The 12,718-nt window shown below is 48.6% G+C and overlaps 1 long non-coding RNA gene across 1 annotated transcript; it reads right to left on the bottom strand.

The window, feature by feature from the left end:
* Window positions 1–5,866: 5,866 nt before the first annotated feature.
* On the bottom strand, window positions 5,867–10,652 carry LOC310881506. The gene is made up of 2 exons (XR_014572438.1): window positions 9,953–10,652; window positions 5,867–7,336 (listed from the first exon to the last, which is right to left on the bottom strand). It is a non-coding gene; the product is annotated as an uncharacterized lncRNA (long non-coding RNA).
* Between the last annotated feature and the right edge of the window lie 2,066 nt (window positions 10,653–12,718).

Genomic DNA, 12,718 nt, shown 5'->3' on the forward strand with positions numbered 1-12,718 from the left:
TGGATCAGACCCAACGTTTGTAAGATATTTCGGCAATTTCTACAAGTCCAATTAGCAACTGATGTGTAATGCATCGAGAAAGCCTGCAGTTAAAGAGCTTTCCTATTAAAATTCTTATTACCTGCAGAGATTGACATGTTTTCAGCTTAAAATGAATTCCGAAAAATTGTATTTTAAATAAGGGTCAAGAGAATGAATGAATAGGCATAAACAGCATTTTATGGCTATGTGTAATAGAGCTTCAGCAATAAAATAATAAGTGAGTTAGAAAGAATACAAAGCCATTCTGAATTACATGATCACAAAATTATGTCTTGATTGACTCTTTTCCTTAATGCTTGCATAGGCTGACGCAGTTGGATCAGAGAATTTCCTTTGAATATATTAACATTTATTAAAAAAATGATCAATTTTGAAGTTACAAAATGCCTCTCTAATTTACTACAGTTCAATTTACTGCTTGGGAGCCAACCACGTTTCCAGACAGACACCCTGGGAGGCCATTCTGGCATCTTGTTTCATTCTAGAAAATTATTTGAGTTTTATAATAATGTCACTGCAGGCCAGCTGGGGGAGATGGTGGAAGTTGGGCAGAAAGAGATCATCGTGGCTGCAAGGACCACACTCCTTCCTACCCCCAGGTCTGTATCGGAAAGAAAAAGAAATTATTTCACTGTGAAAGTTGCACACAAGAAAGAAATCTGAGAGCAATAAGTTAAAGTTAATTTTGAAACCATTCCACACAAGCAGTCAGAAACTAGGGGCCGATCCTCATAGACACACAGAAGTGACGTCCAAAATAAGGATGTTCTCCTTCTGCTGTAACACTCGAGAACTGCGCTGTACGTCCCCCAACGCTGCCTAACCCAGCTGTCCTCAACCCAAACCCTCTATGCAAGCAGGTGCTTGGGCAACTGGGAACTTGCTGGCTCGTGAAACAGCCCTCCCGGTGGGTGTTTGGGGATCAGCTGCACCAACGACGGACTTGGTGAGGACCCCCGCAGTACACGCTGTCCTCTGGTCTGTGCAAGGCCGGAATCAGGAATTCACAAGGGCCACGACTAAAGCATCAGGTAGTGTGATCACTTGGCAGTGCCCCTTCTTTCACTAGCGGAAGGAATAGCCACACCACCTGCAACGCACCTTCAGGAAATGCAGGTTTCCAAGACAAAAGACCTTTTCCCTCACTGCTGAGATTCGCCGGGCTGCCAGGGATGTGGTTGCCAAGATCTCAGTAGGAACTGAGAAATCAATTATTGATGCTGCGACCCGGTGCTTGCAACGAAGCTGTTCACCTTGCCGGAGGTCTGGCAGCACGGGGAAGCCCCGAGGGGCCCTTCCAAGCGTCTGGACGGGAGCCTTGCTCTTACCAGAGCTGCCCCGAGAGGCACGGCGCGGCCGAGGGGACGGGGAGGCGTTTGGCAGATACAAGAGACTCTCCGAAGCACATGCTTTCGGTTCAGTAACAGTGAGCAACTCGCAAGGCATTTGGCTCCCGCTCTCATCCCTCCCCGTTGTCTCGTTGGAACATCTTGTGTAACTTCGGAGCCTCGGCTTTAGCGTGCGTTACTGCTAACTGCCTTCCTCCTCAGCTGTGCACCAACACCGCCCCGAGAGCCAGCCTTCCGTTAGCCCCAGTCAGGGACTAACTAATTAGTCAAAAAAAATTAGATTTTCTGGAGATAATATTACATAGATAATTAAAACTAAAAAACTATGTCCTAGAAGGACAACTTTCCCGTAGGCAAGCTCCAGCATTTGCCTTGGTTATTCCCCAGCCCCACATTTTATTTTCCTCTGCCATGCCCAAGCCATAACGAGCTGTTAGTACTGACGTGCCACCAACTACCTAACAAGAATTATTTATTCCTGTCTTCAGGGCTCAAAATGAAAACTCTCTGAATTCCACTTATCTACTAAAGAAAGACTGACCCGAAACACTGATTAGCTGCTCAATGCTCGTGCAGTGGGATACGATGCCACTGTTACACCTTTAGGTCTAACCAAGGAATTCACAGGGTGCACGCTGGCTGGAGAGGAGAGGGGACAGAGCCCTCTACCTGGGAGGTGCAGATCCTCTGCCTAACAATAAATCTGCAGATCAATAACTGAAAGAAAGAGGGAAGAAAAAAAGTTAAAAAAAATTAATGGAGGTGAAAAAAGGGTGCAGAAAGTGAGAAAGTAAGTAAAGGAAGAGAAAAGCAGCAGACAAATGAAGTGTTTAAGATGGCTGTGAAGCCGTAACGCTCCCAGCCTGCAAACTTGTTGTGGGCGTCAGTGCACCAGGCTGTGCAGCTGGGATGTCGCAGCACCGCGCAGCGCCGGCCACGAGGCTGTGAAAGCGCCTGGTGAACAACTTGGTCGGTGGCAGCAAGGCAGGAGCTTCTGTCAGACCCCGGCATCTCGCGAAGCCTCTCCCGGAGCAGACAGAGCATGAGGAACGCCAGAAGCCACCAGCGCTGCCAGCAGCCACGCAAGTTTCCCTTTGGACAAGGCCAGGAGGTAAAGGCACAAATCACTCCCGCTGTTCTGGCAAGCGACGAGCTTGGGTTGCAATAGCAACAGAGTATGTTTAGTTATTTGTACGATGCGTTATTTAATAAGAGGATTGCTAATTGCAAGCAGGAGCGGAATGTGATGAGGAGGTGATGAGAGGGGCTGCGGCCATCTCCTTGGTCCTGGTGGGCATGGACAGGTGGAGGGGGTACGGCTCCTGGCCAGGCTCCTCGCCCTGCTCCTGCCCCGGGATGGCTGGTGAGGCGTGACGGGGTCCCTCGGCAGGAAAAAGAGCAACTGAAAACTAAAGATTCATGCTCTAGCCTAACTGGGCTTGCTCAGAAGGGAATGAGAAAACGATGGAGTCGGACCTCTAATAAACACCAGCGAGCTTGTACCCGCCTGACCGCAAAGCGCGAAGCCCAAGAGCGACCACTGCCCCTGCTCTGGGAGCTTCTGGGGTTCGCAGGGACTCCCCGTGAATTTGCTAACGTGGTTGAGTTGGGAATCTGATTTTACAGACCACACCGACCTTTGGAGAGGAATTTACCCCTACTTTCTTTACACCAGCTTCTCCCCCGCTCCATTTGCAGCAGCTCTCATTTCCTTTCCCAGACTCGTGAGGTTCAGAAATGGGAGCTCAGGAAACCTGCTAGCCCACCACAAACGGGCCGAGAAACTTCTTCCAGGATAACGAATTAATATCTTTTTCCATCACGAAAATTACCAGCGGGCATCCATAAGACATCGGCACGTCCGCAGCCGGGTCTGAGCATCAGGCTTCCCCCAAAGGAATACAACAGAAAAATTTTCCTGGCTTGCATCAAACTCACCCCTGTGCTGCGTTTGATAATGCTCATTCTTTATGCACAGACAGGAGAAGGGGAAAGAAAGGTATTATCTCATTACCGACACTGATCACAGTTCAGGCACTAAATCCCGCCAAGGAGTACATGCATCAAAATATTCATAACTTGGTTGCATGAGAAGAAACTCATATCAGGCGGCAGCCTGAAGAGGCATTGTCCTGTGACATTCAGGTGGAGAAAACCAGAGCGTGCCCTTCAAGTTTTATGACTGAGACCAAAATTTGCCAGCATTTCATTACGATCTTATTAACGTTATGAGATCAGGGGGAAGAGTGTGGTAACAGGCAGAATAGATTTTTTTTTTATTATTATTATTTCAGCTCTGTACCCATAACAAATCAGCTCTATTATGTCCCAGGGCTTTCTCTTTGGCTCTCCTAATCTCATTGCCGCTACATAACCTCCAGCTGGCTTTAAATCTGGCTGCTGTGTGCCACTTTCCTATTTAAATCTTCTTGCTTTTTATCGGTTTCATTTTTTAAGTGTATAATTTACATTTGGTTCCCACTGGCTATAATAAAACGTCCAGGCGAGTCGTTCTCATTGTCTCGCCACAACAGGAGGAAATCCCAAATGAGCTGACTGGTACCGGGTGGCATTGTGGGTTTGTATTTTTGTATTTTTTTTGTATTTTTTCAGGCCCTGGATATTGGCCATTTTTCCACGAGGACAAGGCAGAGTTTTCCAGCCCATCCTCTTGGCTGCCGCCCACGGGGGTGGCTCCTTGCCCCAAAGCGTGGCCCTAACCACTGACCCGTTTGTGCCTGGACACTGCCCCCCCTGCCCCTAGTCCCTGGCTGTGAGCAAGTGAGTGATCTGCCTCCTTCCTTTCTCTCTGGGGACAGAGGGACCAAAGACTCTGGTGCAAGTCACTGCTGGCAAATGATATCTATCTTCCAGCAATTATAGGACAAGACAGATTTAATCACTGAGCCAGCCACATTCTACCTAGATCCCAGGCAGCACCTCCTCCTCTGAGAGCCACCAAGGCAGAGCGGTGACACGCCACGGCAGCTTCTTGCTGCCCATCCAACTCTGGGCCAAATTTGGGCTGCAAACTAAGTCAGTGTGACCCATAGTTGACTAATGAGTGCTAAATAAGGTCAGAAAATGCTGGGTCTGCACAACCCTTAGGGTTTCCTGGGGGCTGCTGAGGGACCCCAGGACTGTGTCACCAAGGAGAAAGGTGCCACAATTTGCTCTGTCCTCCTTGACGTGAATCTGCCACTAAGGTGCCAGTAAAGGTGCACAACCAAAAGCTCCTGAGACCCCAGAGCAGATAAAATTGCATCATTAGCCAGGTACCTTCCCTGGATACTTTCAGAACAATGCTCCAACAGACCCCACCACATCCCCGGCACTTCCCCTTCCCTGAGCACACAGCCCGGGACTTTGCACGGAAGGGGTGCTGCGGTGCCAGCCGGGCACAAGGGCCAAAACACATCGTCCCTGCACACCAGCTCCCTGGTGAGCCCTGGCACTTCACAGAGTTGTTCAGAAGAGGTTTCTGGAGACGTGGTCTCACCTTTCTCAGTCGCACCAAGCCTCATCTAGCCCAGATTTAGATTTGCAAAACACGCCGGGCCCAGGCTCTTCGGGAAGAGGCCAACCCCCCAGAACACACCACCGTGGGGCAACGTGGTCCTGGGCACAACCTTCCTGGGTTTTGGGAAACGGACCCCACCACCACCAGACTTAATTCTTCATTGCTCCGTGAAGCTCTGAAGGTATTTATACACATGTCAAAGACGTGCAAGATGGGGGTGAGGACTCGCTGCTGCGGCTGCCAAGCCCCACGCCAAATTCAGCCATTTCAAAGTTCCCTTGAGTGCTCGCGAATATTCAAATATCTATCTGGCACCTGGGTTTTGTTAAGTTTTCTGGTTGCGTGGCTTTCAGAACTCTGTTACTGCATGCTGGGGTATGATTAAAGCATTTGGCTTTCCATGGTAACATTACCCATCTATAATCTTGTTTCTTAGCGAGATGGGAGCCAGCTGTACTAGCGGTTTCCTTTAACAATAAGTCTTCAGGAATAACTCTGCCCTTTAAGCCTGAAGGCTGAGGCGACACGTGATTGACAGCTATCATGGCTTTCAGCTAATTAGATATTCTCTACGTTCAGCCGAGGGAGGGTTTTTAAAGGAAATAATTACAGGCTCAGGCCCCAGGCCCCTCATGGCAGGTCTGAGATCACCGAAGGTCTGCTGAGACTCATTTTCCAAATTTGGGGGTAATCCGAGATACAAATCCATTTTGAAAACCACGCGAGCCAAACAGCCCCATCCCATCTTTTCAAAACTAAATGGAGCTAGAGACAGCCACTGAGTGCAGCAGGCACCTGATCTCTGTGTGCACAGAGGGGCTGCCCAGGCTCCCCCCTCCCTCCCCACCTAACTGGAGGTAAGCGGAACTCCACCCCCAATTGCACAAAGCAATTAAGCATGCTGTGTTAATTAGTTACGGCAATGACGATCTTCTAGACAAGGAATGTGCTATTCCTTGTAAACGATGCTGTCACAGAAGTGTTGATTTCCTTTTGAGATTAAGCTGCCTGAGTGTAAATCAGCTGCTGCAACCACCCCAGAAATACAAACTGCAACGCAAACATCCCAGCCAGAGGCAGGGGGAGCGACCTGCTGCTATATTTGGCAGACTAGAGGGCCTTGTAAGGCTCGTGAGAAAGTCACAGAGAAGCATCATGTTGTATCAGCTTAACTTTTTTTTTTTTTTCCCCCTGGTGTGAAAGCATTTTCAGTACATCACAGCTCTGCACCGGGTTTAAGCCTGCGGACAGCACTGTAACAAAATTATTTGCGGGAAATTATCAAACCGCAAAGGAAAGGCTCATTGTCACTTTGCAAATGTCACAGAAGACGTGTGCTTCTGCAGTTTGTCACGAGTTCAGCCCCACTGCTGTGACTGCGGCTCGTCAGGAGACAGCCTGTACAGCAGCAGAGGCATTTGAAAGCCCATCTCCAGCCGAGATGACTTGTTATGATAAATCTTCGCCAAATCAAGCGTTTTGCCAACAGCAGTTGGAAGATATCCATGCTTTTACTGCACGCACATTCTCCGTATCCCATTGCTATCATTCAGCAATAAATGTATTCATAGCTCGTACCAGTTGCCCACCTAAGATTCGGGTAGCGTTACAGCCAGAGAAGACACCTGTGTGAACTGGAAAACATGTACCTAAATTAACAGCATCTTCTCTCCCTCTGTAATACAGAATAAGTCAGGTGTTATGCAAAATCTTGCTGCAAAGCATCTCATCTGCTGCTGGGGCCTTGGGTCAGCTGTAACCTGGGTCCTGCAGGGCTTGAGAAATCCCCGGGCTGAGCTTTGAACAACAGGCTTGCTGGAAAGAGGAGCAAGCCACAGGAAAAAAGGGAGTTGGGGGCAGTAAAATCGGCGTTCCTAAAATAAAATAACAACAACAACAAAGTCTAACAACATTTGCAAAACTAAACCTGTTCACTTGGCAATCGAGCCTGGGGAAAGTTGCATCCATCCTGCGCAGAAGGAAGTATTTACGGCCTCGCGCTCGCAGGCTGCAGGTGGGGATGTTCTGGAGGAGATCACAACCAGACTGCAGGCATCTTGCAATTTTATTGCCGTGTTGTTGGGAGTAGCTCGAGGTACACGACAGCGTGCCCAAGCCCAGGTGGCCATCGCTGGGCACAGAAGGGGGAAATAAAGACTGAAGGCAGCAGCTCTGCTAGGAGGGGGCTGTGGTGCCAGCCCCCGTGCCCCCCGGGACAGGGCTGCAGGGTGAAGGGCTCCCCGCCTGCCAGGATCAGCCGCGGGGGCGAGGAGAGGTTTGTCTTCCAAATGAAGTGTGCGTGTCGCATCACGCTGGTAATGAACACGCGCAGCACTGGCAGGGCTACTGCATAATTTAGCACCACAAACGCTGTCTTTCTCCGGAGTTCTCGTAATTCTGTTATCTTTATTTATAAAGTGTTAATCTGCTTTAAGGAAAAAAAAAAAAGAGGAAGAGACTAAAGTTCGTGTGTAAGCCTTAAAATGTGGTAAAATAATGAAAACTGTAAGTGGAGAGGAAGGGATTCAATTTCCTATTTTTTCAACTTTCGGATGCTGCAGATTCCTGAAATTCTGAGTTTGGGAGCAGCGGAGCTCAGCACAGGGGCAGGCACCAAGCCCAGAGCTGCAGCACGCCGCATGGGCAGGGGAAGGCGCCCTGCTGGACCCCTGCTGCAGCTCCTTGGGGGCTCGGGCAGGAAACCCTCCAGCTCTGGACAAAGAGCAGAACAGGGAAACACCTACAAAGTAATCTTTTCAGCCGATGGAAATTGTGTACACCAAAGTTCAGGTGGGGATGCTCCCAGCTGCCCAGAAGCTCACCCCAAAGGGCAGTCGGGGAGGGACACGCGTTAGCTGTGGTTGCACTTGCCTACCCACAGAAGTTAAGTTCCACACTTTTAGGGCCACTTTGCAGCCAAAAAGGCTCCTACATCTCCTCGGGATCACAAATTCAATGAGGTGAGGGTTCTTATTTCTCTGCATGACACCTGCTTATTTCCACATGCCAATGTAGTATTCAAGGATTTATAGCGACTGCAGTAATTTTGAAAACCATTTGCTCTTGCATTATTCTCTAGGGGTTAAAACTCTGCTAGGAGCAGCGGGCTTTTGTGCATCTTCAATAGAGGAAAATATTTTAGGGCTTGGGTTATGTTAGGGTTGTTTTTTCCAGGAGGTTTGATGGTAATAGGTGACACGTTGTATATATGATTTTTGTAGTGAAGACTTCCATCTGACCAGTGATTTCCACAACAAATGGTAAAAGCTTGTACAAAAATCTGTAAATGTCCCACTCACCAAACTGAACAAATTGTGACATTCAAATATTCTTGCTCAAAAGCGAAAAGACAGCCTTTAGCAGACCAGATCTGAAACAAGCAGATTATACCCCCAGAGATAGGAGAATATGTTTGGAAAAGCTTTTAAGTATCTCAGGAGCGAAGGGTTATTTGAAACCCAACATGTCAGTCAGACGTTTTGACACAAACATGCTGGTGCCATCAACACCTCTATAGTAAATATTTCAAGATCATCTTGTTCTGAAATACAAAATCTAGCTGCTCTATTCAAACGCCTGATCCGACATCAATCCCGAAGTGATCCAGAGGCGGGTAAAGAGCACCGCAAGCCCAAATCAGGGTGAGACCCTCTGGCAAAAAGGAGCAAAGGCTGCTAAAAGCCCCGTGTCCTTCCTGTACCTCCAGCACATGCTGCCAGAGGCATTTCACTAGAAACAGGTTTCATTTACAGTGCTGCACACAGTGCTCAGTTTAATTTAGACTTTTTATTTTCCCTTCAATATTGTTTAGCATATTGTACGAAGCTGGTGGGATTGTTTATGGAGTAAGGTATAATCCAGCCTGAACAACAGCAGCAGGGCCCAGACCATCAGCTCTCAAGCCTCAGCCCTCCATTACCCAAGCCTCTGTTTGCAAATCTGGGCAAAGAGCGAATTAAAGCAGCACTGCACCAAGAAACTGGGCAGAAATGTGCAGCCTCGTTTAATCTTGCTGCATTCGCTGCACCGATGCCCCCCTGCAGCACTCACTCATACTCCTCTCTGGCCATTTGGGCTTAGCCTGTCTCGAGTTATTTGCTAGCACCACAAATAAAGGGGTGGGGAGCTTTGGTATGGCCCTCGCCCACTGTCACTATTAACAGCAGAACCTGAGAAGCTTTATGTGACCTTACCCTAGGAAAGAAGCACCACACCACCTGGAAACCAGAGAGGCCTAAAGGAGCTATAGATCTTTTACTAAATGAATAACATTAGTGAATTGAATGAATTCACTTCAGTCTGAAATTTGTAAGGATACTCAGCTTACACAGAGCACATTCAAATATTTAAGGCAGGCACCAGAATAACCATGGGTCGCTCTCCAATATCACTGTGGTGCTACTGCTCAACCACCACTCCTTAACCACTGGGTCAGCTCTGAACTATCCCAAAGTCTCACTGTGGCATTTTCAAGGAGAACCCATCTCTGCCACAGATATTTCCACCATGGTCACAGACTGGCATTTACGGAGAAAGAAAGTGGGAAGTGAACCAAGAGGCGTGGTGGGTGCCCTAAGGGTCATTTTCCTTTTCTTTTAATCGTTCTGATAAACCTTTGTTAGGAAATCAGTCACCTCAATCTTGGGGAAAGAGGCGTGTTAATGACTGTGTCAATTTAGCGGGTGTTTTAGGTTTTATATTCAATTTTATTTTTTGCGTGGAGCATGAAGAGGAATGGCATCGAGGACTGCCACACTTCAGAGACACAGCAGCGTCCTCTGAACCTAACAGAGCCCACAGCGGGCTGCCAGAGAAATCAATGGCTGCTGGAAGCATGAAGGAGGAATCTGGTTTCTGGGGCAGGGATGGGGGACCTGCTCTCAGCTCTCATACATGGTGTGGGACCTGGGCATGTGCTGCAGCCTTCAGAAGGGCTCGTGTGGCTGTGATGGCCCCGTAGCCACGGTTTGGCCTGGCTGAACCAGAACGGGTGACACGGGGATGGTACGGGAGCTGTACCCCCCCCGCCATGCCTCCATACCTGTGGTCATCCGGGGCGCTGGACGCTGCGTTTCCTCAAGCCCTGGGAAAGGAAGGAGAACATCACCTGAGGCCCAGCAGCAGTTAGCCAGGGAATGTTTATGCCTCTCCCAAACAGAGAAATGTCCCTCCCAACTTTTCTAAGACACGTCCTGGCCCAACATTACAGCCCCACAGGTGTCAGCAGTTCCCATACAATGGCTGCACAGGTGTGTGACTGGGAGCAGAGCTGTCTAAGCAAGTAATTAGGCAAGGAAATTATTTACAGATATAAAATAACCAGCTTTCAGACACCAAGTTCAACAAGGAAATGGATATTAGCAGCATGAATGTAATTATTCTATTAACTAGTGTTTTGGAGGTATCTTTCTAAATCTGGATCTACTCAAGCACACAGCAATCATTTCTATAGTACTCTGGAAAAGGTTAGATGCTCTCAGGTAAAATTCATTATATTATAACCCCATAATTAGCAACATTTTTTCTCCATACTTATTTTTCTGTTACCAAGCAGTAACATTTAGGGAGATTGGTGTCTTTTTGCCAAGGTTTTCCTCTTACATGACACAGGCAACGTATGCCCGGTTAAGAAAACATTTATTTTCCCCAGCGTTGGAGAAGCTCTCTGATTAAGAGTCGGGGGTTATTCTGCTGAGTCGCACAGGTCTAAAGACAATCTTTGTTCACACAAAAACACGATTACAGACCTTAATACAGAGGAGCTCCTCACGTTTACCCGGGCAGGAAGAGGCCGGGGTGAGGCCGGGAGCGCGGCCGGCCCCTGCCCGTGGGCGCAGCCACATTGCCCCCTGCTGGCGCTGCTCGGGGCCGGGGCCTGCCTCCCGCAGCGCTTCCCTGGGGAAATGGTGGCCTCCTTAGGGGCAGCCTCACGGCACGGGGCAGCTCGCTTTGCTCCGGATTTTGAGCGGCCTGCGTCCAGGGCTTCGCCAGCTACAGCGCCCTGGGCGCTCCCCTCCTGTCCGGGCTCCCCGGGGCTGGGGGTAGGGGCTGCCTCCCCTCAGAAACTTCGTGCTGGCAGGCCTTTAAAAGCAGCAATAAGCTTCTGCAGCTCAGCCCCATGCAGACGGCGCCCCATGTTCCAAGGCTTGGGCTTCCCACAGGTGCCACGGGTGGCTACAGGCGAACTCACCCTTCCCAGTCCACCTCCCCACATGGAGCTCAGACCCTGGGCCTCCCCGCCCAGCCGGGCAGGAAGCCTCCTGCCGGCCTTCACCCTCTGCAGGGCTCCCCTCAGCTACACGACTACAGAAAAGTGCTCGGGATGCCACCACGTCCAGCAGTCCCCAAAGTGCTACGTGGGAGCACGCCGCAGCCAGCTCCAGGTGAGGCTGCGTGCCCTGCGTTAAGCTAAGGAGGGTAACAGAGCCCCAAAGGTGGCTGCACCTCAAGGCCTCACCATCGGGGTGAGGCAACGTGTGGCCCTTTCTGCTATGATCCAGCCCAGGCGTCCTGCACTAGAATGGGATTGAGGACAGTTTTCCTTCGCTAGGGAGCACCTATTCACACCTACAGCATCTTTCCCATAATCAAAGTTCTTTCGCATGTTGGTGCGGAACTTCCTGGGCTCCATTTTGTGGCCTCTGCCCCTTGTCCTGTCCCCACAGACCGCTGAAAACAGGTTGGCCAAATCCCTCTGTCTCCCACACTTCAGGTATTTATAAACATTGATAAGATCCCCCTCAGTCTTCTTTTCTCAAGACCGAACAGACCCAGGTCTCTCAGCGTTTCCTCATAGGAAAAACAACAAAAATACGCACCGTAATTCCACAACCTTGCAGAGGAAGCTTACATTCTTAACAGCTTTGCAATCAGCAAATCTGGGAGTCCACTAATTCATGTAATCTGAATTGGAAATAGTATTTCAGCATCCTTGGTATATTTGTGAGCCTGAACTTCAGTTCTTATCCCACCAGCTTCCTTACACAGCTTAATCACATGCTTTGTTTACAGAATTGTATAAAGCAGAGTGATTAAGTCTGGTTTGATTTAATCTTTAATAAAACCTGAATGAGTGCACCTCAATAAGGATAACATGACCTTTGTATTTTCATTTTAATAAACATTGGAAATTGCCAACATTACTGATTTTCAGTGCTAATAACTTAACAAGGCAATAGACCTTGTAATTAAAATAAGTTTAAGGAGGCTGCTAAATGATTTTGATAATGATTTAAGGACCAATTATAGAAGAGATCTCATTCTTCCCCTTCTAATTAGATATATTGGAAACAGGAGAACTGAGAAGTTGTGATATTAACCATTTTTCTTACAGTGAGGACATCCAGATGCTCTGTATCAGAAAGATTTAACAAACAACAGTATTGTGGGCTCCTCCTTAAAGAACACTTTATTGTGAAAGAAAAGGCACAAGAATGATGTTATTAGTTCTGCTGCTTTGTGGTGGCTAGGATATATGGCCTTGAAGATTACTGCTCTATCAGCCTTACATGAGGATTTAGCACTCCCATAAAGCCACTCAGCCTTGTACGAGTGCAAAACGCAGCTTCGGTTTGGGCTCGGGACAGGAGAGGGGAGCAGCAGGGCCAAGCACGCCAAGCTCAGGGCTGTCCCTCCTAAAACACTCCATAAAAAAAACAACCCCAGACTAACCAAAAGAAACCCCAAAGCCTCAGGCCAGCCTGGACTTTCAGCAACAAAAATCATCATAATGCTGAGATTGCAGCGAGCAGTCATCCACCCAGACTCTACAACATAAAATGCTCATTTTGGGGTTGGTTTTATGAGG

Source organism: Anser anser, assembly GCF_964211835.1.
Source record: "Anser anser genome assembly, chromosome: 14".
Lineage (NCBI taxonomy): Eukaryota > Metazoa > Chordata > Aves > Anseriformes > Anatidae > Anser > Anser anser.